Source organism: Lycium ferocissimum, chromosome 5 (genome assembly GCF_029784015.1).
Source record: "Lycium ferocissimum isolate CSIRO_LF1 chromosome 5, AGI_CSIRO_Lferr_CH_V1, whole genome shotgun sequence".
NCBI classification, from domain to species: domain Eukaryota; kingdom Viridiplantae; phylum Streptophyta; class Magnoliopsida; order Solanales; family Solanaceae; genus Lycium; species Lycium ferocissimum.
The window spans coordinates 146595-161091 of NC_081346.1; the positions used below are offsets into that span (position 1 = coordinate 146595).

At 37.4% G+C, this 14497-nt stretch overlaps 1 long non-coding RNA gene across 1 annotated transcript; it reads right to left on the reverse strand.

Moving 5' to 3' along the window:
• Nucleotides 1-13465: 13465 nt before the first annotated feature.
• LOC132058051 (uncharacterized) lies at nucleotides 13466-14491 on the reverse strand. Its single transcript, XR_009415172.1, has 2 exons — nucleotides 14322-14491; nucleotides 13466-13695 (listed from the first exon to the last, which is right to left on the reverse strand). It is a non-coding gene; the product is annotated as an uncharacterized LOC132058051 (long non-coding RNA).
• Nucleotides 14492-14497: the final 6 nt, after the last annotated feature.

A 14497-nucleotide genomic window follows, 5' to 3' on the forward strand; every position in this document is an offset into this window, starting at 1 on the left:
GCTTCCATTTCATCCATCCCGCCTTCAATACGTGTGACATCGTCGTCAATCTCGCCGTCCTTGACGATCGACCCTTGGTACTTGAAACTTTCTTTCTTCGGGATGACCCGAGTATCCAAAGAAGACGTCCTCGTCCTCTACTTGACTCCCATCATCGAACTTGCACTCTAAGTACTCGTCTTAGTCCTCGCTCAACTTGAAACCCTTCGACCTGCAGTCCGTCGCCACACCTCCAGTCTCGCGTTAACACCGCTCCGCGACTTGTCAATAAGCACAATGTCATTTGCAAACAACATGCAGAACGGTACCTCTCCTTAAATGTGGCTTGTCAGAGCGTCCATTGCCACAACAAATAGAAACGGGCTAAGCGCGGACCCCTGGTGCAGGCCCATCGTGACTAGAAAATGCTCCGAGTCACCTCCAACCGTCCTCACCCGGGTCTTAGCTCCATCATACATGTCCTTAATCGCTCTAATGTATGCTACCGGAACACCTCTAGCTTCCAGATATCTCTACAGCACCTCTCTTGGGACTTTGTCCTAAGCCTTCTCAAGGTCGACAAACACCATGTGCAAGTCAATCTTCTTATCCCTATACTGCTCCACCAACCTCCTCACAAGGTGAATGGCTTCTGTAGTCAAACGCCCCGGCATGAATCCGAACTGGTTCTCCGAAATAGAAACTAACTTCCTCATCCTCGCTTCCACCACTCTCTCCCAAACTTTCATCGTATGGCTCAACAAATTTCGATACCCCTATAGTTTATTGCAGTTCTGAATATCCCCCTAGTTTTTATACAACGGGATCATGGTGCTCCATCTCCACTCTTCAGGCATCTCTGCCGTCCTAAAAATGACATTCAACAACCGCGTAAGCCACTCCAAGCCTCTCCTACCCGCATTCTTCTAAACTTCTACCGGTATTTCATCTGGCCCGGTCGCTCTCCCTCTGCCGATCTTCTGCATAACCCCCTCAACCTATTCAACTTTGACCTGCCTGCAGTATCCAAAATCGCGACGGCTCTCAGAAAGCTCCAATTCGCCTAAAACGATGTTCCGGTCCCCCTCTTCGTTCAGGAGTTTATGAAAGTAGGACTGCAATCTTTGTCTAATAAGGACATCCTCCACCAAAACTTCCCCTCCCTCGGTTTTGATACACTTCACTTGATCCAAGTCCCGAGCCTTCCTTTCCCTCACTCTGGCTAGCCTGTACAACTTCTTGTCCCCACCCTTTTCCCCCAAATCTTCATACAAGCATCCAAAAGCAGCCGCCTTAGCCGCTGTAACCGCAAACTTCGCCTCCTTCCTCTCCTTCGTATACAGCTCCCTGTTAGTCATCTTCTCTTCCTCGTCTGTGCTCTCTGCTAGCTTTAGATACGCTGCTTTCTTAGCTTTCACTTTACCTTGTACCTTTTCGTTCCACCACCAGTCCCCTTTGTGTCTGCTAGAGTAACCCTTTGAGACCCCTAGCACCTCTCTTGCCGCTTCCCTGATGTTAGCAGCCGTCGGAGTCCATATACTACTTGCATCCCCGTTACTCCTCCAGGCTCCCAACGCCCTCAACCGCTCCCCCAGCTCTTGGGCATTGTCCTTGTTCAAAGCGTCCCATCTAATCTTCGGCTGACCCGATACAACCCTCTTTCTCCTCTTCCTTTTTATCTCTAGGTCCATAACCAAGAGCCTATGTTGGGTCGTGAGGTTCTTGCTCGGGATAACCTTGCAGTCCGTGCATAAACGTCTATCGCACTTTCCGGAGAGTAGGTAATCAATTTGTGTCTTGGCCCTCGTACTCCGAAAGGTGACCAAGTGCTCTTCCCTCTTCTAAAAACTAGAGTTCGCTATCACCAAATTGAAAGCTCTCGTGAAATCCAATAGCGCCGTACCTCCCTCATCCTATCCCCAAACCCGAAGCCTCCATGCACATCATCGTATCCCCTAGCCGATGTCCCGATGTGGCCATTGAAATCGCTACTAAGACAAAGCTTCTCTGAGTGCGGAAAACCCTGCACAACCTCATCCAAATCCTCCTAGAATCGCCTTTTGATCTCCTCATCCTGGCCCTCCTGCGGAGTGTAAGCACTAACCACGTTTAAAGTATGCCCTCCAACTACTATCTTAATAGTCATCAGCCTATCACTCACCCTCTTCACCCCTACCACCAGATCACGGAGCTCTCTGTCAACCAGAATGCCAACTTCGTTCTTACCCTTCGGGCCTCCTGAGAATCACAATTTAAACCCATCTACATCCTGAGCCCTATCTCCCACCCATCTAGACTCCTGAACACATGTTATGTTGATTTTCCTCTTCTCAAGAATCTTCGCTAACTCTATAGACTTCCCGTCAGGGTGCCAATGTTGCAGGACCCAATTCTCAGCCTAGCTGCTCTCTTTCCGCCCTTAACCCTCTTCCTACCTCCCACCCCTCCTCCCATCTGAGGACATGACCTTACTCTACCATCATCCACCGCAGCCACTGTAATAAGGTCGATCTAAGATGGCACCAACACTATACAAGCATAAAATAGAACTACAGGGTCAGGGAGTAGAAGTACAGGAATAACTTCGTTAAAACGACAAAACACCGAAAAAATTAACTAACTATAGCCGGAGGTACTAACTCCAGGCTGGACAGAACCTGAAATATTTGCTAAGTAGTGCTTTCGCTGCCGAGACACTGTCACTGGTCGCCCGTGCCGGAGTTACTGTTCACCTAAAAGTACTGTTCATCGGCGACTATCTGCCGCTCAGTTTCTACCTGTAATGCGGGACCACAAGAAAACCAAAAAAAAGGGAAAACAAAAGAGAAGGCTTGAGGGAAGAAAGATACCACACAAACCCTACAGTGGTGGTACGGGTGTGCGGTGGTTGAGGAATGCAGTAGAAGGAGGAGAGGAGAGGAAGAGAGAAAGAAGAGAGAGGGAAACTGAGCCGTGGGAGAAAAGGAGAGGGAGAAAAGGAGAGACAGATAGATAGAGAGAGAGAGAGAGAGAGGTGCTGCCAAACTTACCTGGTGCGACCTCCGGTGGTCGCTGGCCGGAAAAATCACAGGTCAGGTCAGATGTTAGATGTTACCGTTGTGGGAAGAGAGAGGAGAGAGAAGAGAGAGTAAGAGAGTAATCCTGCAAAGCCTTTCAAATACGCTACTAGAAAGCCTTTCTAAAAAATACAACATCAATTGATCAAACTTTAGTTCAATAAAAATGAAAATTTAACATGAATAGTAATGTAACTACTCTTTAATATAATCCTCCCACATGGTACGAACAATCTCTTCGCGTTGAGCATGCATATTTAAATAATTGTTAAAATATTTACCAACTTATGGGTCTTTTTTTACAAAATATAAACTTACGGGTCAAGTTTTATATTTAAATTTTTTGAAACCATGATTTGAAATCATGAGATGAAATGCATGTCCAAACGCTGGTTTCATCTTATGATTTCAAACCGCATGTCCAAACGCCTACTACGTTTTTCTTCTTTTTCACTTGTAGACTTGCATGTGTACACACAACAATACCTCTTGTGCATAGTATCATTAGTAATAGCAGGCATTCAATCAGAAATTTCTTTTTAATAAAATGAGGGGGAAATGACTTCTATCAGTTGTGTGCTTCCTCTAGTTTACTTGCTTTTAATAATGGTTGCTCGGATACTGCGATATCTGGAGCAATCCCTCCGGTATGACGTTGTAACTTAGTTTATTTTAATCTACTGCATCGTTTAAGCGGGAAAAAAAAAAAGTGTACGTAGATAATTTTATTTAGTAATTCTGACTTTATATCACCTGTCTCGATTAATACTCATAAAATATAGTTAAATTCTACCTATAACTCTAGCACGAAAGCACAATCTTCATATCATATCATTTTACATATCTTACCAAATGCCATATTTTTATATCCAATCAAAAGCTGGAAATATTGCCTTTAATTTCCCATTGGTGCTATTGCTTTTATTTCCCAAGATTCAGCATCAATCCAAATAACTCCTACTGTCCCATCACTGATTCTATATTAACAAATAGTGTGCCAGGGAAATAGTATATTAAAAAAAGGTGTCCAAATGTCTCTTTGTATTATGTTAGCATACTAATTTTATTTTTTTATTTTTTTAACTTTATGAAAGTAAATACCTTGATTTTTAAGGATTGACATTTAAATTTGAAAATGATTGGCTGTGAAGATACTTCCTAGAGCCCGTTTGGATTGGCTTATAAGCTGTTTTCAATTTTTTTGAGTGTTTGACGGGTCAGTTTAAAGCCATTTTGTGCTTAAAATAAGCCCAAAAAATTAATTGGGCCCGTTTGGATTAGCTTATCTAAAGCAGCTTGCTTATAAGCTGGATACAACTTATAAGCCCAAAAAAAATAAGTTAGTTTTTTTGGGCTTATAAGCTGCTTTTTTTAAGCCCATCCAAACAGGCTCCTAGTTCCCAATAATTAACTACATGAATCGTCGTTTGGACGATATAAACTAAATTAATTTTATCTTACTAGTTAGTAGTTACCTTTGGGCAATTTGCACAATTGCCCTTCGTTGGGGGTGGTCTTTAATTTTTGCCCCTCAAAATGTTGGTCTTTAATTTTTGTCCTTTGCCTAAAATATCCCGAGGTTCTGGATTCGAACTCCGGCTTAGTCATAAAATTAAAAATAAAAAATCGCAAGGCAAGGCTTTGCAAAAAGTCTGCCTTATGCGGTAGACTTTGCCTTAAGGCATAACTAAAAGTTTGCCGGAGACAGCAGACTTTGCCTTATAAGGCAAACTTTTAGTTATGTCTTGAGGAAAAGTTTGTCGCAAAGACTTTTAGTTATGCCTTAAGACAAACTTTTTGCAAAGCCTTACTTTGCAATTTTTTATTTTTTTCTTACTGAGTGGTGGTTCGAATCCAGAACCTCAGAGTATTTTCGACTATCTTTTTAAGCGAAGGCAAAAAATTAAAGACCAGCAATTTGAGGGACAAAAATTAAAAACCACCCCAAAAGAAGGGCAATCCGCGTAAAAAAAGTGGTTACTGTTATAAATATTATTATAATATTGTGATGTCTATGTTTAGGAGGAATTTTAGGGTTTGTTAGGGTTTGTAACTTTGGCACCAGGTCAATTCTCTCCTATAAATAGAGAGGTTCTCTTCATTGTATTTCATCCCTCATAAGAAATAAGAACTCTCTTCTCTCTTGTTCTACATAGATTCTTGCTTTAGTTTATTGTTTCAAAACACATTATCAGCACGAGACTTTACCGTCTCAAGAAATTTTTGAAGGCTAAGATATGGATAATTCTCAAAGCAAGTTTGGATTAAAATCCAATTATGAAGACATTTGTTTGATCGATTCTGCTACTACACACACGATATTCAAAGACAAGAAATACTTTTCTCATTTACTTATGGGTAAGGCAAATGTTAATACCATCTCAGGTAGTACTAGTTTGATCAAGGTCTTAAGAGCCACTATAATTTTGCCTAAGGGAACAAAACTCATTATAAGCGATGCCATGTTCTCTCCTAAGTCCCGAAGGAATTTATTAAGTTTTAAAGATATCCGTCAAAATGGATACCATATTAAAACAATGGATGAGATAAAACTTGAATATATTGGTATCACCAAGGATATCTCTGGCCAGAAAGTTGTTATAGAAAAGTTTCGCCTTGTCTTCCGGCTTATATTGGACAAAAATTGGTGTAACCGAGGCACATTCGTCGTAAACCGAAGTTTACGGACTCCAATACGTTTGTACTTTGGCATGATCGATTGGGACACCCTGGATCTATAATGATGAGATGAATTATAGAAAATTCAAATGGGCATCCATTAAAGAACCTGAACATTCTTTTAAACAATGAATTTTCTTGCCCTTCTTGTTATCAAGGCAAGTTAATTATTAGGCCATCACCCACAAAGGTTGAGTTTGAATCCCCTTAATTTTTGGAACGTATACATGGGGATATTTGTGGACCAATTCACCCCCCTAGTGGGTCGTTTAGATATTTTATTGTCCTAATAGATGCTTCTTCTAGATGGTCTCATGTGTGTTTACTGTCATCTCGCAACCTGGCGTTTGCGAAATTATTGGCACAAATAATTCGATTACGGGCACAATTTCCTGATAATTCGATAAAGTCTATTCGCCTTGATAATGCTGCAGAGTTTTCATCCCAAACATTTAATGACTATTGTTAATCAATCGGGATAAGAGTTGAACATCCTGTAGCTCATGTTCACACTCAAAATGGCCTTGCAGAGTCATTAATTAAACATCTGTAGTTGATTGCAAGACCATTACTCATGAAAACGAGGTTACCCACGACTGTTTGGGGTCACGCTATTTTGCATGTAAAGAACACTTGTTCGTCTCGCATGCACAAACTATCATAAATTTTCTCCGTTGCAATTGGTTTGGGTCAAGAACCTAATATATCCCATCTAAGAATTTTTGGACGTGCCGTATACGTGCCCGTAGCACCACCACATCGCACCAAGATGGGTCCCCAAAGAAGATTAGGAATATATGTTGGGTTTGAATCGCCCTCCATTATTCGCTACCTTGAACCATTAACTGGAGATTTGTTTACTGCTCGATTTGCAGATTGTCAATTTGATGAGACAATTTTCCCAAAATTAGGGGGAGAGAATAATGAAATAAAAAGGGAAATTTGTGGAATAATTCATCATTGTCTCATCTTGATCCACGTGCTTCTATTTGTGAGCAAGAGGTTCAAAAGATTATTCACTTGCAGAAAATAGCAAATCAAATGCCAGACGCATTTACAGATTTGAAAAGGATTACCAAATCACATATTCCCTGCAGAGAATGTCCCAATTCGGATTGATGTCCCCGTAGGACCATCTACTAGTGTCATAGCAAATGAGTCCAAGGCACGCCAGAAGCGTGGTAGACCATTGGGTTCTAAGGATCGAAATCCTAGAAAAAGAAAAATAAATGGTCAAGATGACACTACAAAAGAACCTCATAGAAAAATTCAAGATTTGAACAATACTGATATTCTTGAAGAAATCAATGAGCCTGAGACTCAAGAAAATGAGGAAATATCAATTAATCCAATTAATGTTGGGACTGATTTGAATCGATTGGAAATAAATGTGGATTATGTCTTTGCCTATAATGTTGCAACAAGAATTATGCAAGATAGTGAGGATCTTGAACTCCAATCTGTTAAAGAATGCCAAGAAAGATGTGATTGGCCAAAGTGGCAAGAGGCAATTCAATCAAAGTTAAACTCGCTTACCAAACGGGAAGTTTTTCGACCTGTAGTCCAAACACCTAATGGCATTAAACTTGTTGGTTATAAATGGGTTTTTGTGCGAAAAAAAATAAGAAAAATGAGATACAAAGATATAAGGCACGCCTTGTTGCACAAGGATTTTCACAAAGGCCTGGTGTTGATTATGAAGAGACATACTCCCCTGTTATGGATGCAATAACGTTACGTTATCTCATTAGTTTCGCTGTCCATGAGAGACTTGAGATGCATTTGATGGATGGTTACAACCTATCTATATGGATCACTTGAAAATGAAATATACATGAAAATCCCTCGAAGGATTTAAGATGCGAAGCATGTAGTTCAAAGTCTCGGGAAATGTATTCAATCGCATTACAAAGATCATTGTATGGTTTGAAGCAATCCGGCGCATGTGGTATAACCGCCTTAGTGAATATTTGTTGAAGGAAGGCTATACAAATGATGCAATTTGCCCATGTGTTTTTATAAAGAAAGTAATATCGGAGTTTGTTGTACTTGCTGTATATGTTGACGACATAAACCTTATTGGAACTCCTGCAAAGCTCAAAAAGGCAATTGATTATTTAAAGAAGGAATTTGAGATGAAAGATCTTGGAAAGACGAAATTATGCCTTGGTTTGCAAATTGAACATTTGACAAATAGCATTTTTATCCATCAATCTGCCTATACAGAGAAAGTGTTGAAACGGTTTTCTATGGATGAAGCGCATCCATTAAGTACTCCGATGGTTGTTCGATCACTTGATGCGAATAAAGATCCGTTCCGACCTCAAGAAAAGAATGAGGAAATTCTTGGTCCTGAAGTACCATATCTTAGTGCAATTGGTGCACTAATGTATCTTGCCAATACCACAAGGCCTGACATAGCATTTTCAAGCTAATGTGTTAGCAAGATATAGTTGCGCTCCTACAAGGAGACACCGGGAACGTAATTAAACACATATCGAGGTATCTAAAGAGGACTATCGATTTGGGCTTATTTTATTCTAAAGCAATTTAGTCCCGATCTTGTTGGTTATGCCGACGCAGTGGTATTTATCCGACCCACACAAAGCTAGATCTCAAAAGCTATGTATTTATTTGTGGGGGTGCCGCCATATTCGCGATCTACAAAGCAAGCCTATCGTGGCTACCTCATCAAATCATGCCGAGATAATAGCTATTCGTTAAGCAAGCCGTGAAGTTGTGTGGCCGAGGTCAATGATGCATCTCATTCGAGAAAAGTGTGGTTTGAAATGTGATAAAATACCCACAATCTTATATGAAGATGATGCAAGCACGCATTGCCCAATCAAGGAGGATTCATAAAAGGAGATAGACAAAGCACATTTCACCAAAGTTGTTCTTCAAACACGAGCTCCAAAAGAACGGTGATATCAACGTGCAACGATTCGTTCAAGTGATAATATGGCTGATTTGTTCACCAAGTCTCTACCAACCGCAACTTTCGAGAAGATGGTGCACAAGATTGGAATGCGAAGACTCAAATATTTGACCGAAGTTCTCATCGTGGGAGTTAATACATGTTGTACTCTTTTTTCCATACAAGGTTTTGTCCCCCTGGTTTTTCTTGTAAGGTTTTTAATGAGGCAACCAAAATGTATATTATTAGAAATATGTACTCTTTTTCCTTCACTAGAATTTTTCCCACTGGGTTTTTTCTAGTAAGGTTTTAATGAGGCATATTATCTATCGAAATAGACATCAAGGGGGAGTGTTATAAATATTATTATAATATTGTGATGTCTATCTTTAGGAGAAATTTTAGGGTTTGTTAGGGTTTGTGACTTTGGCACCAAGTCAATTCTCTCCTATAAATAGAGCGGTTCTCTTCATTGTATTTCATCCCTCATAAGAAATAAGAACTCTCTTCTCTCTTGTTCTACATATATTCTTGCTTTAGTTTATTGTTTCATAACAGTTACCTTTTACTTAATGAATCAGACAATTCATTCATTTTATCTTACATCTTAATAATTTTGTAGAAGTTGGGACTTGGGACAAAAAAGATATATGTATATCTTTCTATATTTTTATTTGCTCTTGAGTTGGGCCTTTTAGTACACGGAGGCCCTGTACCGACCAGTAGAATGGCCCATATCTTTGGGAATTAAGTGTCCAGTTAACCAGGAAAGAATTGGCAAATAGTCATTTTCGGACCGTTAATTAAGTGGTAGGCAATATTTCAATATTATTCAATTTAACTGCTTTTTAATGCGAAAACAAAATTTTGATAAAAATACCCTTAGTTAAAACATTGAAAAGCTCTAGAAAACTCTTACTCGAGTTTGAACATTTATCAATTTGATTCATGGAATATGAACTGATTAATGTTTAAACTCTATGAATCGTTCATGAAGTTTGAACACCAACAATTTTTTACGCTTAGACTGCAAAATTTAAAACTTCATTTTCTACTTGTCAATGCTTCAAACTCTAGTTTGTGTGCGAGCTTTATTCCGTGTTTTAATTAGGGTATCTTTGTTCATATATAATTTTAATCTTAAAAAAATAGATGTTTCTCAGTTCATTTCAAACAACGGTTAACTATTAGTAGTCGGTTCGAAAATTAGCGATCTGAGCTAATTTTACGTTCATTTGCCCTATTGTATAGATCAGTAAAACGACCCATTCACTAGATTGTACCTATTTCATTTTAAATAATGTGTAACAGGATTGTGAAAGATGAAATGCCTTTATTATCAAATTTTATTGGGAAAGTTTCAGAAATATTTAATAATTAGAAAATGTCTACAAGCGATTAGCCTAATAATTCTATTTACGAGAGACTGGACTAACAATCTCGTTTAGTAATTGGAATTCATTGTAAATACATGGAATTTGAGAAAGAGTGGCAGTGATTTGGATTAATTTGTAGTTAAAATTCATATGTGAAATCAACATATGAAACATCACTGCGAAAAAGAATATTACATATGCATTTCATGTATTTCAAATACATCTCACAAGTCACAAACAGTGTCTCATGGATAACACGTGTGTGTTTATATATACAAGCTGGATATACATTACGCTTTAGCTCGTCCTCTTCGATTTCACCAATTCAAAAAAATTCATAACTACCCCAGTTGAGCTTAAATTTTAGTGTAGGCTTCATATAAGTGTTAATATAACGTGGTAGTACTATGACGTGGTATAGAGGAGTGACAAGGAATAATGTGATTTTTTTTTGCACATGACTACTGCGTAAAGAAAAGGATTATGGCTAAGCGCAGTAAATAGTAGGTGATTTGGGTTGACACAGGGTGCTTTTTTCAATTTTATTCGGGGGAAAAACGTCGTTGTCCCCTGAAAACAAAATAATTACCCGCTCATATCCCTCTTACTTTCATGCCCCTAAAACTATTTATCTGAAATGTCCCCAAAATTATGATACTAATGTGGTATATAAATATACTGAGATGGTATCGTGTTCATTTATTCAAGGGAATAGCCTTCTAGGACTATTTAGGAAAAAGAATTATCCGAAATGGCCCAATTTATACCCTTACTTCAAAAGCCTGTTGTATATTTGTACCCTCACTACAACTGAAAAAATGTTGTATATTGTTGTATACAATAGAATTTTCTTGGATATAAACACTTCTTATACATTATTATACACTCTATACATTATTATACACTTTTATACAAGGTTGATATATTGTCTACTCCGGATGTATAGAGTTGTATATTGTGAAAAAAGTGGCTATGCGGGGAAAAATATGGCCACGCAAATGTAATTTTGTTTGCTAGATTGTATATTATCGAAATATCCCCTTTATTCAAAAGACACACCTTTTTCAGAAAAAACTCTATGATATCATCATCTTATATACATGAACTGTGATGGTGTCGTAGAGGATTGCTTCAGTCCTTCTCTTAGTCCTTTATGATACCATCATGATGTAGAAATATACAGTGATGGTATCATGGAAGAAGGGTTTTGGGCGAGTGGTACTGGGGTAAATATTTTCGGCCGATTGGGTTAGAAGCGAAATTAATTTAGAAAAGGGCATGATTTGGTAAATATTTACATTTTTGGGGTATTTTGTGTTATTTCCCATTTTATTTTGCTGTGTCTATTAGATATCGTTTTTGTTATGCGATAAAAAAGTACCATCATCGTTTCAAAGTTAAATCTTTTGCTCAGAGTTTGTCATATATTGTAATATCTCACTAGGAAATATAAATCAGGGAGCAAAAAGAAGAAGAAAATGCCGAGGCGAATCGGAATTAATGATTTAATAATATGCTTATAACAAGAAATTAATAATTCAACAATATGCATGCATTATAATGTATTAGATTTGTAATGCAAGAGTTGTTGTGTTTTGCGTAATAATTGTCGGATAATAACGTTCACAGCAAGAAATCCACAATTTAACAATATGTTGATAAAGATGAATTAGTAGTTTAACAATATGCATGAATCCTAGTTTATAGGTTTACAATGCAGAACTTGTAATGTTAATACAAATTTGATGATCTAACAATATGTTAACAATACGGAATATATATTCTAATAACATCTTAGCGATAAGGAATTAACGACTTAACAATATGCAGTGATTACAATGTATACTTTTTACTGCCATGATTAATAATATAGGGATTGTAATGTTAACTAAAATTGATTACTTAATTAAAAATATAGGGTCTACTTGTTAACACGTTGTTAACCCATTAATTTTAGTGTTAGATAGTCTTAAATCAATATTTTTTCATCGTGCAGCTAATGATTGATAATCGATGAAGAAACAATTAATGATTGATCATCGGTGAAGAAGGAAATTGATGATACGATCACTAATTAGTAATCAAATAAGACTGTGTGATAATTCATCAAGAAAATAGATGAATATGCGATTGGAGGTATATCATCGATCTTTTAATAATCAACCAGAGAGTTGTTCAAATGTGCGCTAATTGATTGCTAATCGATCAAGAATAGTTGATAATCGACCAAAAAGAATATTGATCATCAACCATTAGTTGATTTACTCGAATCTGCAGATCCAAAATTGCACATTCTCAAACAAGAAGAGTTTTTCTCCTTGAAATAACATAGGATCCAATTAAATATAATACATTTTTAGCACAAAGATTTCACTAATATGTGAACAAGAGTGGAAAGAAACACAAATAAATAAAACATATAAGAGAAATTCAAAGAAACTTACCTCCTATTTGAAGAGAAATTACATTCTTTTATAGCGAAAATAGTTTATTTCTTTTTATAGGATTTGTAATATATAGGTCCATTTCATGCTTTTCTTGTGCATTAAACATCCAGACAAAAGTGTTAGGGGCTGGGAGGAGGAGGAGGAAGAAGCAGCAGCAGCAGCGCTATGGTTTTTTCATTGTAGGAAGCAAAAGCTTTTGTCTATGGGTCATTTTGAAAATAAAATTTATTGGGATTGGAGTTTTTAAGCATCTCAGGAAGCCTCATATATCTTAAGCTTAATTGCCCTGATCCAAATGAGGTCATTTCCTCGCGAAAAAAACTTGAAGATTATTTAACTAATTTTTTATTTATTGGAATCGTCTTTTTAATTAAAGTATCCATCTCAGGAGCTGCGAAAATGGAAGTTTAGGATATTTTTTTAGGCCTTCTATCTCAAGATAGCAAAACGAGGTTTGACCAATGACAAGAAACGAATAAAGGATCAAGATAGACGAAGGAGGGTAGGAATGCAATTATAGTGGAAATATCTTGATTGTGTAATAGTGGTGAAGAGGAAGATCAAAGATTAGAGTTGGGCAAAATGAGAAGACTTCTTATGATTTCTTTTAATATTGTCAATAGGGGTATAATTTAAATACGATATTTTATGAGCCGTTGATACTTATCGCGCATGAATTGAAGTATGGTGCTATTTCTCAAAGAAAATAATGTGGCAACACTTGATATACAAAATAGTTGCTCGAAAAATCAAAATACATCAAAGGAATTTGGCTACACAAGTTGGAGAGGTCAATTATGTATTAAGCCAATATAAAAAGGTGCTATGATATAAATGGGTGCTCTATTAATTAAGAAAGAGCTCAACTAGCATATTAAAATAGTGAATACCGTGATCCTAATAAACAACAGCTTTCTCCGTATCTAAACGATTTGACAACTTTCAACCTTATCCATATACTAGATGGGCCGTGCCCGTGCAAGGCACGGGCATTTTTAGTAATGAGACATGATTAAACTAAACATTGACATAATATGCTTCATAGTATATTACATTTATTTGCGGAATAAAGTTATAGAGGGAGCTTGCTAAAAAGGCAAAAACAGTGAGATTGTAGGTGTTCCAACATATGTATGAGATATGTTGCAACGGGTTGGAATCTGCATTTTGGCAGCTGTGCATAGTAGTTAACGAATGCTGCTAATAACACAAGTCGTTCCAGGATGAAGCTTTTTCATGACCTGAAAAGAAAAATTGAAGACGTTCAGTCCTGAAAGGAAGTGACTTAGATGCAAGAATTCCCAAAAATTTTGAGGACTCATTATTCATTTGACATCCTTAGAATACTCTCTATCTGATGTTGTTTCTGCATAATCATCACAGTAATTCTACCTGTTACTTTATTCTATTAGAAAAAGTAAATTTCAACTTCGAAGCGAGCATGCTCAACACAAATTCTTTTATAGCTCAAATATTGAAGCAAGTTTCACATTCTGAAAATTGATTCTGGGAAATGAGGAAATTATTCCAAAAATCTAAAGGAAATGCTCCCTCCTCCTGTAATTAAAGTTCCACCTTCCCTTCACCTGATACAAAAATACTGTCCACATTCCTTCAATGAAATTAAATGGTCTATCATATATAAGAAACGTCTCTACTGCCTATCAAACATGAATAATTGAAAGGGAAAAAGCAATGGAGGGGAAAAAGAGAGAAATCAAATATAAACATTCGACTTTGGACGAAAAAGATAGCTGTCATGAATTTATGCTTTTGCCATAAGAAGATTCTCTGATGATTGATGCGGGCAACACCTCAAACTTTTCATTAAAATAAAGAGAGAGATTCAAGAAAGGAAGCAACTCACCATTGGGGGAGTTTTATTGCCAAATGAAGGCACCACTTTCCTAGAGCTTGTTTTTTCCATCCAAATGGCGCATCAGCTTGCTTACACCTTCTGCTCCAATGCTGTCTTTTCAGCACTGATGGAACTTGCAAGGTGAAGTTGTCGTTAATGACAAAAGATTAAACTACAAACTAATT